The following is an 18,792-nucleotide window of genomic DNA, read 5'->3' as shown; positions in this document are numbered from 1 at the left end:
ATCTTTATCACAAAGCTCCATGATTCTGGAGTCATCATCAAAATGGGTCATTCTTTTTCCATGTTATAAAGGCCAGAGAGCATAAGACCAAGACAAACCATACCAATGGGTATTGAAAATAAGCCAAATAGTCAATCCAAAAGCCATTTGGAGCTAAATGGACTCAGTAGGTTGTAGCTGGAGAATTCTCTCCAGTTCCCGCCAAGCCCCGGCAGTCCTACAGCCCACTTACAAAATAAACACACAGACGCTTATATTTACAAACTGTATGGCCGTGGCAGGCTTCTTGCTAACTGTTCTTATATCTTAAATTAATCCATTTCTATAAATCTATACCTTGCCACATGGCTCATGGCTTATCAGCATCTTCACATGCTGCTTGTCATGACGGCAGCTGGCAGTGTCTCCCTGACTCAGCCTTCCTGTTCTTTCACTTCTCCTCTCTGTTAGTCCTGCCTATACATCCTGCATGGCTACTGGCCAATCAGTGTTTTCGTTATTGACCAATCAGAGCATTTGACATACAGACCATCCCACAGCAGTAGATGATATATATTCATAAGCAGATAAATTTGTTAGTGAATATGCACCAAGATCATCCAGTCTCCTTTCAGCAGCATCACCCTATAGAGTCCCAGAACTGTAGAATATGAGCTTATGTTTGGGAACATTTCCTACCCAAATGGTAATAGGGACAGACAGTGAATTGTTTTGAACACTTAAATAGTTCATGAACAAAGGAAGGAATGTGGGAGAATGAGAGAGCATGAAAAAGGAAAGAAATGAAAAGGAAGAAAGGAAGGAGGAAGAGGGGAAGAAAAGAAGAACAATGAAGGATAAAAGGAAAGAAGAACAGAAGACACAAACTCATTATCTCAGCGAAGGTCACCTGAGCCTGGAATGCGCTAAGTCATGTGCTCACAGCTACTGCAGCGTGTGTGGATGTGTGACCAGGGCTAGAGTGCCTGGACCAGTGGCACCCCAGCCTAGGCATGAGCTTTCCAGACACCATAGCCTGCAAGCCCTTGGTCCCACTCTCCATAATGGACCCTAGCACACCATAGAAAGCCCTTGGAACAGCAAGCTCTCCTAAAAGTTTGTAATCTAGAGATTCTAGGAAGAGTATGCTGAAGGAGAGGGTCATGGATTTGGTCACCCAGATGACCATCCTGCCCCTGCTGTTTGGCTGCCTGGGGATTTTCAGCCTCTTCCAGGTGCTACAGCAGATCCACTCAAAGGCTTACCTGAGGAATGCTGTGGTGGTGGTTACAGGTGCCACCTCAGGGCTCGGCAGAGGGACAGACACACAAACCTTACATGGTGACCTTTGACTTCGCAGATCCTGGTCCTGTAGGAGCAGCTGAGATCCTACAGTGCTTTGGCTATGTGGACATCCTCATCAATAACACTGGGGTCAGCTACCGTGGTGCCATCAGTAATACCATAGTGGACGTGGACAGGAGGGTGATGGAGATCAACTATTTTAGCCCCGTTGCTCTAACAAAAACGCTCCTACCCTCCATGATCAAGAGGAAGTGAGGCCACATCATTGCCATCAGCAGCATCCAGGGCAAGATCAGCATTCCTTTTTGATCAGCATATTCGGCCTCCAAGCATGCAACCCAGGCATTCTTTGACTGTTTGCATGCTGAGATGGAGCAGGATGACATTGAAGTGACTGTGATAAGCCCTGGCTACATCTATACCAACCTTTCTGTAAATGCTGTCACTGCCAATGGCTCCAGATACGGAGCTCTAGACAAGAACACAGCCCAGGGCAGAAGCCCTGCAGAGGTGGCCCAGGATGTCCTTGCTGCTGTGGGGAAGAAGAAAAAGGATGTGATCTTGACCGACTTACTGCCATTCATGGCTGTCTATCTCAGAACTCGGGCTCCTGGGATTTTCTTCAGAATCATTGCCCCTAGGGCCAGAAAAGAACGAAAATCCAAGAACTCCTGATATTGGTCAGCACTGCTATCCTGGATCGGCCTGGTCAGACTGAGTACCACACCTTTTGGGGCTGGGATTGCTCTGCAAGGGATCTATGGCTGAGGGCTATCCTGCACTTTAAGGTGGACAGAGTGCTTCTGTTTCCCTGGGGTGGGTTAGCCCTTAAGAAGTAAAATATGGAGTTGGGCTGGGATTCTAAAGATGTGAAATAAACAACTGAACATTGAAAAACAAACAAACAAACAAAAACCTCATTATCTCTCATAAAGATAAATTTACATTTCTTCCAGAAATTCTGTAAGCAGATATTGTCTTCGCTCCATGGAAACTCTCTCCACAGAAGTTACATGTGTAAGAAAAGGAACAAATAATTCTGTTGGCTACACTTTCAACGTATAACTAGGTTCTCTTCTCAATCATGTTCAACCAATTCCTTACAACTACATTATACACTTATCATTTTTCTGTAGCTATCTTCCAGCTCAGAGGACAAAGCCCATCATTTCCCCCTGGTTCTGATCTACCATCCAGTTTCAATATGAATCTGGAAATTTCCCTTTAAACAAATCCCTGTTCCAAGCTCAAGAAAAGTAGCGGCCTGGCTTTGGCTCTATTGATGAGTTCAGATATATCTTGTATTTATGCTATGAGGGTAAGCAGGTCTATTTTTTTTTTCTTTTGGGGGACCCATCACCCAGCTCCCAGATAAATCATGCACAGATGCTTATTCTTACTTATAAATGCCCGGCCTTAGCTTGGCTTGTTTCTTGCCAGCTTTCTTTAACTTATCCTGTCTACCTTTTGCCTCTGGGCTTTTCCCATTCTCTTACTTCTATAAATCTTACTCTTACTCCATGGCTTGCTGTGCAGCTCAGTGGCTGGGTGGCTTGTCCCTGAAATCCTCCTCCTTCTCTGGCTACTTCTATTTTTCCTCCATCCCAGATTTCTCCTTCTATTAATTCTCCCTGTTCGTCAGCCCCACCTGTCCTTTCTCCTGCCTTGCCATTGGCCATCCAGCTCTTTATTAGACCATCAGGTATCTTAGACAAGTACAGTAACACAGCTTCACAGAATTAAACAAATGCAACATAAGTAAAAGTGACAGTTTAAAATAATATTCCCCAATACTGGTCACACCAGCCCTCAGTGACCCTACCTGCCAACCATTTGTACAACTCAGCCATTTTTGTATTAAACTCTGCACCATCCCAAGTCCATGTGTTTGCTATGGTTACAGTATCAGCTATTTTTCTATATTTTAACTCTTGTGCCTCTGCTGTCAAACTGCTGGAAGATCAGACACTAGCTCACTGCATGACCCTGGGGAAACTAACAACTATTGCAGGTCAGCCATGGAAGTGTGAAGATTGCATGGCCCTTTGAGAGAGAGAGAGAGCTTGTCATTCAGCCATGAGGACATAGTTAGTTGATAGCCTCTGGGACTGCTGCAATGTCTGAGCTGAGAGCAAGACATCAGATGAAAAAAGGAGGGTTCACTGATGCAGGAACACTCACTTAACAGGCAAGGACTTGAGCCCTTAAGACAATTTATTGTTTAAGATTGCCCCTGGAAGTCTTAAAGTGGTAGACCATGATAAACAGAAGCTGAAATTTTCTGAACTGCTGTAGTGGGCAAGTCCAAAAATGGTTTAAATGGAAAAAAAGGAACTAGAAATTTCTAAATACTTAGGTTATGTGAATAAACAAGATCCACCAAGTGCTTATACTGTATTTCTCCTAAAAATTCCCTGGGTACTTTCTACACTATGCTCTAGAGAAACTCTATGCTCACAAAGAACTCTAAGTAATAACTTCCTCTTCAGAAAAGAACAGACTGTTGGAAGGTAGCTATAAAGATGGACCTACTAATAAATATGAGACTTCTGGGACCATGATACAAAGAAGGTTCAGGCAAGCAACTGACCATCAGAATTCCAGGGTTGAAGATACGCTTACAGCCGAAAAGGCAAAGTGGAGATGGGGGTATTTTTTTTTCTACAGAACTGTGAGAATAATGACTCATGACAGCCTGAGAAGCAAATGAAAGCCGAATAAACAGTCAGAAATAGGCACTGTTTGTTTGCACATGCTCATTTTGCAAGGTAAACATGCATAAGTAGGACTATGAGTTTGAAAGAAGACTCACAAATAAAAACATAAAGATTGAGCATACAAGAGGAGCTGCCGCTAACCCTCAGAGTCCAGAGGTGGCTGTGATCTCGTGTGGGATGACTGCAGTGGAGTTCAGAGGTGGCTTTGATCTCATGTGGAATGACTGCAGTGGAGTTCAGAGGTGGCTGTGATCTCGTGTGGGATGACTGCAGTGGAGTTCAGAGGTGGCTGTGATCTCGTGTGGGATGACTGCAGTGGAGTTCAGAGGTGGCTGTGATCTCGTGTGGGATGACTGCAGTGGAGTTCAGAGGTGGCTGTGATCTAGTGTGGGATGACTGCAGTGGAGTCCAGAGGTGGCTGTGATCTCGTGTGGGATGACTGCAGTGGAGTTCAGAGGTGGCTTTGATCTCATGTGGAATGACTGCAGTGGAGTTCAGAGGTGGCTGTGATCTCGTGTGGAATGACTGCAGTGGAGTTCAGAGGTGGCTGTGATCTCGTGTGGGATGACTGCAGTGGAGTCCAGAGGTGGCTGTGATCTCGTGTGGGATGATTGCAGTGGAGTTCAGAGGTGGCTGTGATCTCGTGTGGGATGACTGCAGTGGAGTTCAGAGGTGGCTGTGATCTCGTGTGGGATGACTGCAATGGAATGGAAGACGACCTAGGGGAAATTACCATGATATACCTTTAACCTAACTTGTAACTGTTTTCTCTAGCAATTATCCACCAGTAAACAGGGTATATTTAGAGTTGAAGATATGGCTTGGTGGTTGCCCTCACTGGTTCCTCTTCCCAAGGACTTAGGTTCAACTTCCAGTACCCACATGGCAACTCACAACCGTCTGTAATTCTTATACCAGGGGATTTGATGCACTCTTCTGACCTACTCTGGCACCAGGCATACAAGTGGTACTCAGATACACATGAAGACAAAACTCTTACACATAAAGCATTAATTTGAAGTTGTTTTAAAAAGAGAGAATATCAGACCTTTGAAGAATAATAGACATGCAGTCTGAATACCCTTTTCTATCTCTTTGGAAACGAGATGATGGTGATGCATTAGATACTACAGTAGGTGTATTCTATCCATCAACATGTTGTACACAATGAACTCACTGGACCCCAGGTTTCATCTATCAGTCACTTCTTCATCACCAGGGTTGATGCAATGGAAATTGATGGACCACTTCCTTTGATCTTTCCCCTATCAAGCAAAATCTGTTTGGTAGAGTGCAACCTTACAAGTGACACTGAACAAAATAACTATCTCATAACTATCTGAAATGCCACCAACATAAGTAATAAAACACAGTTCCTCTAAATAATGAAAGATGACACAGCAATAGAAAGGAATAATACACAAATATAAACTGCTGTTTGAACAAATCTTGTAAACATTTGAACTAACAAAGTCTAGTGCCAAAACACTACATGCATGATTACATGATTTCATTTATAATATGTAGGAAACAGAAATCCACATAAGTAGAAAGCATGTTAGTAGGTACCTACGGCTTAGAAGGTTTTGTTTTGTTTTGTTTTGTTTTGGTTTGGTTTTGGTTTTTCAAGATGGTTTCTCTGTGTAGTTTTGGTGCCTGTCCTGGATCTCTCGATCTGTAGATCAGGTTTGCCTCAAACTCACAGAGATTTGCCTGGCTCTGCCTCCCAAGTGCTGGGTTTAAAGGTGTGCACCACCACTGCCCAGCCGGACTTCAAGTATTGACAGCCAAGGGTTTGACTGACAAAGCTATTTTGCTTCCTTTTTATGTGATGAAATATTTTAAACTGAAGTGAGAAGTTAAAAGATTTCTTTTGAGTATGTGGTATGTACATGTGTGTATATGTATGTTCACCTGTGTCTGTTTGTGTGCATGTGGAAATGAGAGGTTGGCATCCGCAAGCTTACTTGTTTGCTTTCCTTCTTACATAATGAGGTAGGGACTATTGTTGACCCAAGAGCTCCTGATATTAGCTGGTGTGAATCCCTAGCTTGTTCCAGGGATATTCTGTCCCTGATTTCAGAGTGCTGGTACTACAAGCAGATCATCGTACATGTCTGATACTTATGTAGGTATTGGGAATATGAAGTACACACTTTATACTAGGCAAATGTTTAACAAAATAAACCATTTTATAAGACAAAAATGTTTTAAATATACTAAAACGGATTATGAAATGAATCTGATGTACCAGAGACAGTCTGATTTTTAGTATTATTCCAGACTGTGGATTGGAAAGAAAATTGGAAGAATCACAGAAGATGATGGGGGTTTTCATTATTATCTACAAAATAATCTTTTCAAATTAAAACCAATTAAATGACCCTTAGATTTACAAAAAAAAAATTATCTAGCTTATTGAGAGTATTTCACAAATAACTTCAGGTTCCCCAAGATCACTTTACTAATTGAGTACAAATCACCAAGCTGAACCTACCATGTGATAAACTTCATGCTGAGTCATGGATAGATCCTACAACAAAATCACAGAGAAGAAAATTATTTCTGATTTGGGTTATATTTAAACCAAAATTATATGCTTTACTAGAGCCATTCTAGACAGAACTTAAATGTCCTATAAAGTACAGAATGAGTGTGAATTGAAAGATATCAGTTTTGAGATGTTCAAGTACAGTATGGATTGCCTAGTGTTCAGAGAAACTGCTATGTCCAGCATGGGATATCTGAGGGGAAAAAAAATCTAGGTACACTATGCTCTTATGTCTGTTAATTTTATTCCTCTAAGACAAAACTCTATTTAGTTACAGCTCCATCAGGCATTCAGGAGAGGAATAAATCTAGATATGCTTTGTCCATCTACTATATTTCTCTGGGATGAAATTGTGTTTACATAGCTTCAGTTCCATCCTGAGACTCAGTTCTCTCATAGTCTTGCTAACAACTAAGCTCTTATGCTTCCAGCCTCAACTTCGTCCTCTGTTTCTTTGCCCTCCATCTCTACTTGCTCTCTACTCCTGACTCTGATGAACTCTACAAGAGTTCTGTCTTACTGTCTACAAAACCTCTGTGTTCTTCCCTTCTCCCTGGTCATGACATTCTCTCTCCTGTACAGAAAAGGCCTGTTTCCTCTTCCCCTGGCCACAGAATGTTGCTCCATCCTACCTTCCACCTTGATATGTAAAAACCTCTTTTGTTCTCAGTCAATTGCTGTGGAGAGCCACTAGGTCTCAAGGAAAGGGAATGGTCTGAGCTTCATTTGCACATGAAACAAAGCTATGGGTCTCCAGACAGCTTTTTTCTAGGTTTAGCAGGAGAGTTAGTTACTTAGAAGTTCAGCAGGTCTGAGGAGCTGAACTGTTTGTCAAATGGTCTAGGAATATTTGGGCATACAAGAATTTAATAGCAGAAGACAGCTAAAATATTAAAAGCTGGATAACACCAAATATTTATAATAATTGGCTTGCCTTTTGACAGACCCTTGGCTGGTCAAAGTATAGCTTTAATGCACAGCTGAATCTCTAAAATATATTCTTTTGGCTCACCACAGTGCAAACCAATGGAAATACTCTGATCCCAAGATTGATAGGAAGTAAAATATACCATCGTAGGGCTAGAAAGATAACACAGAGGTTAAAAGAACCTACTGATCTTCCAGAGGACCCAGGTTTTATTCCCACCACTAATATTATGGCTCATAATAAGTTTTAACTGCAGTTCAAGGGGATCTGAAACCATCTCTTGATGACTACTAATATTGTACTCAAGTGTTATGAATACACACATATAGGTAGAACACTAATACACATAAAATAAAATAAAATTGCTATGGGTGTCTTCATTCCCTGGGGAAATAATTCACATTCATGACTTCTGAAAATTTACAAATTATTCTAGGTTTTTGGTCACTAACTTATCTGTACTTAATTCAGGACTGTGTTTCCTAAGAGGCTTAGTTCTGAAGAGTTCCTGCATATTAAAGGAGTAGGAACAAATGGTCATCTTCATTCCATCTGTTCTCCTTGGAAGGGCAGACTGTGAGACCAAAATGAGCCATCTTAGAAATAAGACCAAAATGCTTTCACCCTAAAATTAAGGCCTAAGATTTCTCCTTTTGGGAACAGGCCATTAGTTACTGAAACCAGCCAGTTCAGATTCCAGAAACCAGGAAGTGTAAAAGTACAGAGTCAGAAGATAGTCACAAGGTAATGCCTGCTGGACTATGGAATGTCCTCTCCCTGGTTTCCAGGGTAACTGACCACAGAAATGCCCACACCTGAGGGCAGCCAATGAGAAATGGTGGTGGGCAACCACTCCCTTAGAAGTAATTTCTAGAAGTCCCTAGAAGCGAGCTAATCAGAATTGTATCCATACTAGCACCCCTAAATGATGTAACCTTGTGACTTTTCCCTTTAAAAACTGAACTTGCAGACAGGTGGGCACTTCCTCCAGCCTCCACTGCGTTGGATGTATTGGACGAAGTCCCTGCCTAGGCTTGTATTGCTTTTGGATATCCAGAATTAAACCTTGCTTTTGCATTCCGGCATGCTCGTCTTTGGTGGTCTCTCTGGGGGTCACGATCTGGGCACAACACAGACCAGTGAGGTCTCTGGTAAATGGTGTATGAGAGGACTACTTGGGTTTTCCTCTGCTGCGGAAGAGTGGGAGTCAGTTATAACTCACAAGTGTGTGGAATGGGAGAATCTCCTTTGCAATTTTCGCCAAGGCTGAACTTACTTAGAACTTAGTGACAGTTTTCTACATTTCACAGACCCATTGAACCATTACACCAAGAAAACCACACTGGTGTGGCAAGATCCAGAAGAAGGTGGCTTGTAGAAACATAATCAACCATGGTTTACTAACTGAGGCACATCAATGCATAAGTGGGAAACACCTTCTTCAGGAAACTTTGTTGTAGGATTTACTCTTCCTTTCTGTGTGGAAAAGAGCCGTATGAACATTCAAGGATCAGTCACTTTCATTAACTTGTGGGGTGGTGGTCGAACCCATGCAGACATATTCCTTTGAATGTTAAAAATGGAAAATAAAAGTAGAAATTTTCATCTTAAGGCCCACTTAAAAAAATAACATACCACACAATAAGTATTCTCTGCTTTGAACACCGCATCTCCGACATTGAATAACAGCACTTCTCTCATTGTTTTTATGGTGTCATGAAAGACTTGCATACATGCCAAAGTCTTGGCAGCACATGTAAGTTTTAAGACTAGCAGACATAGAGGTTTGTACATATTGTTTATTAGTATCTACCATTATAGAGTTGTTAGTGGTTGGGGTAAGAGGAAAAATGATGCAAAGAAAATATGTATCAAGACACATTGGAATGTCATAGCACATAACTCCTAGGGTCTTGAAGAAGAACATGTGTTTTCATCAGAGACCTATATACCTCTGGGTTGCACTGAGATGTTTTCTGGTCGCTGGATGTTTTGCAAGTTGATAGTGATGTTTACCAAGTGAAAATGCATCTGGAGATATCATGTTGTGTCACCCATCTGTAGCTGGAAGTTTTTCTGTGTCCTGCCCAGCCACATGGTCCCTCAGCTGTTTATAAAATAATCACTCAGAAGCTTATTATTATTCCATAAATGCTCAGCCATAAGCTCAGGCTTATTATTGACTAGCTCTTACATTTAAATTAACCCATAATTCTTATTTATGTTTAGCCACATGGATTGGTACCTTTTCTCAGTTTTGCCTTGTCATCTTGCTTCCTCTGTGTCTGGCTGGCAACTCCTGACTCAATTCTCCTATTCCCAGAATTCTCCTCTCTGCTTGCCCCACCTATACTTCTTGCCTAGCTACTGGACAATCAGTGTTTTACTTATCAATCAATCAGAGCAATACATATTCACAGCATACAGAACATCCCACAGCACCCATCAAATAAAAGAGTAAGATAATAATAATTTGAAAAGGGTTCTCCTAGGACAGGACATCAGCATGTTCTAAATGTCACAGCATAGTATTCAAATTATGCTACCATCAATGTGTTTACCATCTGTCCAATCTCAAATCCCCTCTATGATCACAGAGAAGGCACTATATGCTACCTGCAAGAAGTGTAAATATGAGCTCTTAATACAGCCAGGTTGTCTCAATGTGAGATTTCATAATGAAAACAGACTCTCATTTTTCCTTTCATTCTGTGGTAGCTTTCAAAGACATTGCCAAAGGAAAATAGTCCCAGTAGAAATACCATTGTTTCAACCAAGTAGTTTAAGGAGAGAAATTCACAGAAAACAAATACATCTTAACTCGTGAATACTGGTTCCAACATGTTTATTAGCAAGTGGATGGATTATAAGGTAAAACAAAGACAAGCAGTGGACAAGTGAGAATGAAATTCAGAACTAGTGTAGACTTGATTACATAAAAATGAGAAATTAAACTCTGAACCCTGATAAACATGGGCCAATTGTGAATGTCCACAGAAGAGCAGCCAGCTAAAAAGTATAAGTCAGCCAGTTCATGTTAACAGTCTTTCAGTGTCAACTTCTATAGATATGACACGAAGTACATATGAAGGGAGTGGATATGACAGAGAACAGAAAGTATGAGGCTGCCAAATGTAGGAGCAGAGTGTGGAGAACATTCTGAACTGCTTCCTTTCCTGTTTGAATGTACCAAATGTCAGCAACAGAAATTCCTGCTCTGGCCACCTGCTATCATATCTTCATTAATGTTGTGGACTCTCCCTCTAGAACTTTAAGTCCAAAACAACTCTTTCCTTCTATAAATTACATCAGATTACTGTATTCTTTTTACAACAAAAGATAAAGTAAACTAATGTTTATAATACCAGTTTCTGATGCAACACCTGTTGAATCTTTAAATATAATCAGTCTTATTGGATGCACATACAGGTAATATATGTGTGTACACATACTCACACATTTGTGTAGACGTCAGGCCTACAATGATTTGAGTTGTCAAAGTCACAGGACAAAGGGACAGATAGATGACCTGACATACATTGGGATAATTCTATCTTGGAAGCACATTCCTGATCAAATTTAGCAGCTAGGAAATAATAGATTGAATGTCACATATGACAAAGAAGCTGGAAAATCAGGAAGAAAGCACAAGATGTTGTGTGTGATGGAGAAAAGTCCTAGTGGTCCATCACAGAAGAAGAAAATAGATAGGCATTTTAGACTTCTAATAAGAGTAATGCATGGGCTCAGGATGTAGCTGAGTGACATAGTAAAACCCTGGGTTTTATTCCTAGCACTGAACAAAATTACTAAATGTCAATTCAAATCCAAATTTAAACAGCTGTAAAATAAAATTGATGAATCAAATGAGTGGAATAGAATGATTACTAAAAACTTCAAATGTTTTGTTCTGTATTCATTTTAAAATTCTAAAATTCAGCAGATCTTGAGGTATACCAGGAAAGACAAGGAATGTGCGCTATTAAAGGGAAACCATAATGAAGCCTCATCCCATAGTGCTTCATATATTCTGAGAAAAGAGGAGAAACATGAGGGGAGAATGGGACAGAGAGAGAAATAAAGGATCCTAGAAACACTGGATATAATTAGTTGCAACTGGAAGAAATCTGTGGTAATAAGGACAGTCAAGACATCCACCTGCAGAAGTGCCAAATATAGGAAAATGAGTTGTTGATGAATTTCTAAGTGATCTTATTAAATACAAACACGGAGACAGAAATAGGGGTGAAAATCTGACAGATATCAGAGGAATCAAACAGCCACCAGCTAACCTTCCTCACCAGGCCACAGCTTCCAAAGTGAGCTACTTTCTGTCTAAACAGACTTATATATCTTTCCAGTCAGCTAACTCATTTTCTCTCTCCATCAAGTTACATCACTTCCTGTCTGTCTGCACAGACCTCCAGAACTCTATGGTTGATATGCTGGGATTAAAGGCGTGTGTCACCACAGTTGACTCTGTTCCCTAGTATGACCTTGAACTCACAGAGAATAGATGGATTAAGGGTGTGTGCTAACATTGCATGACTTCTGTTTTTACTAGAAGTGGCTGACCTTTATCCTCTGATCCTCAGATAAATTTTACGGGGGGACACAGATACATTATCACCACAATGGGTTATATGTTTCTTATATAATTTGAATCACAGTAAATCATTAGTATATATTTTATCTGAGTGGGAGAAACAGAAATGTTTTAGCCTCTAAGATTACTACTTGAAAAGTAAACACATGGAACAAGAAACTGGAAGGAAAGGGTATGGAACAATAACGAAATGCTCCATTTTTACATTAAAAAAAAACCAAAAATCAATATATAAAACAGAGTTATACACAAGAAATAAACATTAACCCAACATAGTCAAATACATATTTCTCAGTAATTATGTTCATTTGAGTATATTCAATTATAATAGTATTTACAAATTACAATTTAAATAGCAATGAGTTATTTCTAGATACCTACTATTGGGATTGAAATTCAAAACCACAGCCAGGCAGTGGTAGCTCACACCTTTAATCACAGCACTTGGAGGATCTCTATGAGTTCAAGGCCAACCGGACCTACAGAGCAAGATTCAGGAAAGGCAGAAAAACTACACAGAGAAACCCTGTCTCGAAAAACTGAAAAGAAAAAAAAAAGAAAAGAAAAAAGAACAAAGAAAGAAAAGAAATTCAAAACCACCAACAACACCAAATTTTGGTGAAGACAGAGTTAGCCAAAAAAGCATGTATAATTGATGGCAGCCAAAAAGAACATGGGCATTTAAAGACATCCTTTCAGGGCTTTAATAAAATATCTTTGATAGGAGGCTTAGAGATATGAAAGATTTATTTTTCTTGGTGACTTGAGTCCACTGTTCCTTGGACCCATTTCTTTAGCTTGGGGAGACACAGAATAGAAAAGTTCTGGAAGCACATAGAAGAGAAAAAGCCTCACCTTATGGTAACCAGGAAACTATCACTCACCAGTAGTCTGCCAGATTGTGAATTTTTCAATGGGAACATCCACTGATGAGGTCAGAACCCTCATTATTTTCCTATTTTCTTAAAGCTGAACTCAACTTTGCTGAATTAACAAGCCTTAAACATATGAGACATTGGGGGACATTTGGAATGCTAAGCACACAAGAAGACATTCTAGTAGCTCCCTGGGAAAACAAACATATTCATGTATGATATATCAAACACACTTCTTTATAGTCATCTAAATGAGTTGCAAATACTTTTTCACTCAGGAAACTAAATACAGATATCCAGGGAAGCTGTATTCAGTATTACTCCAACTTGTAGATAATAAAGATGTGCTTTAACACATGAATGAATAAATACAATGTGGTATACTTAAATAGAAAATACATTTTTAGCACTAAAATGAGGTGAGCTATAAGCAGAAGGGAAACTCAATGCAGGTTGCCACATGATACAAGATTATACTTACAGTCAAAATGGTACATCACTTTAAATACCTGCCAAATTCTATCAAGAAACTGATGGGGACTATAAATGTAGTAAATCTTAGGAGAGTAAGGATAGGAAAATGAACATGTCAATTTGAAGTAACTTTAGAGCAGTGAAATTGTTATTTAATGATCAAGCTCATGGTGTTATAAATTTGTATAGACCACCTAGAACATACCAAACTGAAAGTGAACTCCAGTGTTACCTAGTGATTATGAATTGTGAACAGGTGTCAATGTTGGCATTGAATGTACCATCCTTGTGCAAGATGAAGAGGGGTACAGAGTAGTCCTTGAGGGTGGCAAATACTCACAGTCTTTGTACTCAAGAGTCTGAAGCAAAGTATCATGAATTCAAAGCCAGCCTGAGCTACATGAGGTCTAGAATCCAAAAGCAAACAGTAACAACTACAACAATAAAAACTGACTATACTATACTATTCTATACTATACTGTACTATACTGTACTATACTATACTATACTATACTATATGCTCCAATTGGAAGTAAAATGTAGAAATATCACCACCTGGGGGGACCAACCTCCAGGCAGCATATGGCTCAAAGAGAAATCTACAGCTTCTCTGTATACTACACATTTTTTTTATCTGAGGGAGTTAGGGATAAAAGACACTCAAACACTCTCTCAATGGTTTCCTTCAAAACTTTTCTTCATTCTTCTTTTTGCATTCTCTATTCTTTATTTTCCTGGTGATTTCCTTCTCTCATTCTTGATGTTTTCCTTCTAACGCTCTCATTTCTGATGTCTTCATTCTACCTCATTTTAACTCTCTCATTCTTGATGTTTTCCTTCTTGCCCATTTTAACTCTCTTTAACTCTATCTCCATTCTTTTTCTTACAGTTTATATACCCAGAAAAGTCTTTCAGGCAATATAAAAATTATAGTGTGGTTACATTCTGTTTTTCAAGTAATTGGTTACAATGAATACAAAACAAACGGAAAAAAAAAAACAATAGCATGCTTTCCATATCCTTTACATGATCAAACATTTTATGTATTACAGGTAAAAAACAAATTATCCCAAGAACCCACATACATTCATACCCAAGCAACTTGTTATAGATTAACCATGTGTACAAGCAAGGTATTCTTCTCAGCTAAGTCTTTTACTGGCAGGCTACAGTTTTGCAGTTACAAAGAAAGGGCCAATTACTTTACTACTTACCTTGAAAGGTAGTATTATAAGGAATCTTAATGGAATCATAAACCTAAACTTTTATATGTGAAAAAGAATCAGTCAGTTCTACTTTAAATCTTTAGGTTACATAACCACTCATGAATAGTTTTTTTATATCAGGAGATTGAGGGCAGAAGTGAGCATAAGGATTTAATCATCACCTTTGGTCATCAACCAATTCTAGTAAGAAAGGTGCATTGGTAATAATTGGACTACTTTGTTCTTGTTCCTTGACCTTAAAGAGTTCTACAATCAATTGTACCTTTCTAAAACTTTAGATTATCTTCTTGGGTTTTTCACCTCAAAAGTATTTAACAAAAAATACTTAGTCTAAATTTAAGTTATTTTCAAAGCTTAGTTTCAGCTGTAGTGCACTCCAAAACCTGTGAACACATCACCCAATATCAAGGTTAAAAGAATTTAAGCTAGCTGGGCTGACTGGGAGTCAATTGTTTTTCTTAATCATTATCCAAAGCCACAGTCTATATGGCACCTCAATAGAAACTCATGTGCTGTGGGATGTTCTGTATGGCAAATGTGTTGCTCTGATTGGTCAATAAATAAAATACTGATTGGCCAGTGGCTAGGCAGGAAGTATAGGTGGGACTAACAGAGAGGAGAAAAGAAAGAACAGGAAGGCAGAAGAAGTCACTGCCAGCTGCTGCCAGGACAAGCAGAATGTGAAGATGCCGGTAAGCCACAAGCCACATGGCAAGGTATAGATTTATGGAAATGGATTAATTTAAGCTCTAAGAACAGTTAGCAAGAAGCCTGCCATGGCCATACAGTTTGTAAGCAATATAAGTCTCTGTGTTTACTTGGTTGGATATGAGCGGCTGTGGGACTGGCAGGTGACAAAGATTTGTCCTGACTGTGGGCAAGGCACGAAAACTCTAGCTACACTCATGTGTTGTAGCAGTGTGACACTTCCTTGTTTTTATTTTCAATTATCAAAATTCTATTTAAACTAATATTATTATCAGCCAGACAGTAGAGCTTAGGAAGGCACCGTCTTCATAATAATCCACAGGTAAAAATGCCCAGTAGGGGGTTGGGGATTTAGCTCAGTGGTAGAGAGTTTGTGTAGCAAGCACAAGGCCCTGGGTTTGATCCTCAGATCAAAAAAAAAAAAAAAAATGCCCAGTAAAACAGGATGTTTCCATGAGGTAAACACACTATACTGCAGGTAGTGGGGATCTCCCCACACGCAATCACACCATGCCAGATACCAGAGGAAGATGGCAGGGGCAAACATGTAAAGGCACAGCAGAAACAAAAGACATTCCAGGGTCTGTGGTCTCAGGACCTCGCCCTATCAGAGAGTTTCCTTCTGGTGGGCTGACACCTTGAACTTCAATCACCACCTGCTGCTCCTTTGACATATCTATCAGCATAGAACGATGAAATTTACCATGAAAATTCTAACCAAAAATAAAATCTTTTCTCTATTTCAATAATCTAAAGATAAGACAAGGATTACATGATCTTTGCTAAATCTGAACATCAGTTCATGGTGTCAAGATATTATCAAGTATACCTATCATCCACAATGATTGACAGACATTTACTGTATCAAAAATATATATTTACTGAAGAGAGATGTGATAAGATTAAGTCAATCAAGGGGAAAATATTTGCTTCTGTATGTGCTTACTTGCATATGACAACAATAGATGCCATAGTGGTGTCAAGGTATAGCACTAAAGCATTCTACAGCTTACAACTGACTAAGACTGGTAATTCCAAACCAGGCACAGTGGCCACATCTGTAACCCTAGGGTTTACACTTTCAGGCTGGAGGATTATCATGATTTTGATGCCATCGTGGATTACACAATGAATTTTTGGCCAGGCTGGGCTACAAATTGAGGGCCTATTAACACAACACTCATGGTGTCACAGCCTGTAATTCTAGTTATATCTAATGTGAAATAAAGTGATGTCTTTTCTGTGAGCCTGGATCCCACAGTAATGGAAAAGATTGTTTCCAAGAGTTGGATCTTACTATCTTTTATCCCCAATTTTTGAATAAGACATTATACCTTATTCCTGTCTTAGTTTACCACAATCTTTTACACCTTAGAAAATCAGTGGCTGTTTTTAAGACTTCAGTGAATTCAAGTGAAGTGTTGACAATGTTTGAGAATTGTGTTATTGTTCTAACTAGGAATATCTGCTCTCTGAGAAGTAATCTAGTTTCTGAATCTCTTCATTTCCACTGCAAGCAATTCCTTAGAGGTTTCTGGGTAAGACCTTCTTATTTCACAGATGAGTAAACTGAAGATAGTTGTTATTATAAAGCAAGATTGATTAAGAGTGAGGTTAGAAAAAAATCCTAAAAACAACTTGATTTCTCCTACCACAGTTTTTCCAGGGCTACAAACTGATCTCTATATTTTTCAGAATTAGCAAAAGAGATACAGATAAAATAACTCACATATGTAAAGCCTCCAATAAAATAACTATGAATTAAAATACGTAAAAATATTCTAAGATTTTATTTGTTTAGCCTTCAGTAAATCATTTGAGAGTGATAGAACTAATTAGTGCTTTGAGGTTAAAAAGTTGGCAATAATAAAGGGCACTCTGGAAAAAAAAAACAAAAACAAAGCCAAACTCATGTTGTCTACAGTCTTTATTGAATGAATCACATGTGTGTGTTCTAACAGGTTATACAGAATTATTAAATGTGTGTGATCTAATAAAAAAAACATGGTGTTTGCAGAGAGGAGGGCACATGTCCTTGACTGACAAGTATCATATTATTCTTGTTATGACATATGGTTTCTCATGCCTAAGTCAAAATGGTAGGACTAATGATGGGAGAAAGCTCTGATTAATGAAAATAGAATCCTTTTTACCATCCAAAAAGCCATTTATTGGCAACAGCCAGAGAGACAATCTAAGTAAATATACTTTGGAAAGAAAGAGAATGAAAAGTTCAGAAAATGTCAAGACTGCTGGACTTGGGAAACATGGATTTGAAGTTGGAAGAGATGAGGACAGAAGCATACATAGAAATTTGATGACAAGGGACACCCAGTGGGATTTCCATTCCTGGCTCTTGCAGACTAGTAATAATGGTGATTATTACAAACAGTAATAATGGTGAATGCAATCAGTATTTGGAAATCCTCTGTCAAATGATTCGGTATCTGGCTTGAGAACCCTCAGAAGGGACTTTTTTTCCTGTTCCAGTAATGAGGAATACTCAGTGTACTAGCAGTTCTGCCATTCCAATTTCCTGAATTATAAAATTAAAAACCCCAGATAATCTGAGATTGATAAATTCCATTGATGTACATTAGTGCAAGTTAACCTGTGATTCGAAATGGTTGTTAGTATGCAATAATCCTGCTTATTTGAGGTAAGTATTTTATAATTAGGGTCTACACAGTGGAGTGGTGGTCAAGGTCATGTGCCATTGTTCATATTAGAGGGAAGTTCCTTAAGACTCAGGATGTTCTAAAAGGAGGTTAAACATTCCACTCTGCTTGGAAGTTCATTAAGACTCAGGAATTCCTAAATGAAGGTTGCTTAAGACACAGGAAGAAATAACTTAGAAGTATCAGAAAGTCCCTGAGAATCATCAAATACTCAAGACCCTTGGTAATCAAGGTTATAGAAAGACTAAGTCCATTCTCAAAGTTACATAAGCACTGCAAACTAATGGCAGTCACTCAGACAAACTGAAATATGTTGAAGCATTGTTAGGAGTAGCCAAGCTACTTAAAACACATACTCTTCCATCTGTTGATCTGCCTGCATGGCACACAGTAGTCCATGCTTACAGTTTTCATTAGTTGTCATTCATGCTAGGGTGGATGATGCTGCATTTGAGTCATTCTTTATTTTGAAAGTAGCACTTCATCAACACTCTTGCAAATAATACCAATAAACTCATTGGGATACCAAATTGGACTTTGGTGATATCATTACTTTGGTTGGATATTGAATCAGTATCTGGAGTTAGTAGATGTTTATTCATGCCTCCTCTGGGATTGACACTGTTGTCACACAGTTACCACTCAGATACCCTCTCAAGCAAGAACTTGAAGAGTGTCTTTCAGGAGCAGACAGTCACTTTTACACAAGACCTAACCATTCTATGATATCTTTCCAAGAGTTTCT

At 39.2% G+C, this 18,792-nt stretch overlaps 1 pseudogene; it reads left to right on the top strand.

Annotated features, from left to right (window-relative positions):
• The first annotated feature begins 1,087 nt into the window (after positions 1-1,087).
• LOC102919462 (dehydrogenase/reductase SDR family member 7B pseudogene) lies at positions 1,088-1,959 on the top strand (annotated as a pseudogene).
• The last annotated feature ends 16,833 nt before the right edge of the window (positions 1,960-18,792 follow it).

This window comes from Peromyscus maniculatus, chromosome 20, assembly GCF_049852395.1.
Source record: "Peromyscus maniculatus bairdii isolate BWxNUB_F1_BW_parent chromosome 20, HU_Pman_BW_mat_3.1, whole genome shotgun sequence".
Taxonomy (NCBI): domain Eukaryota; kingdom Metazoa; phylum Chordata; class Mammalia; order Rodentia; family Cricetidae; genus Peromyscus; species Peromyscus maniculatus.
The sequence above is the reverse complement of the archived record's forward strand: the minus strand, read 5'-3'. Positions and strand labels throughout refer to the sequence as shown.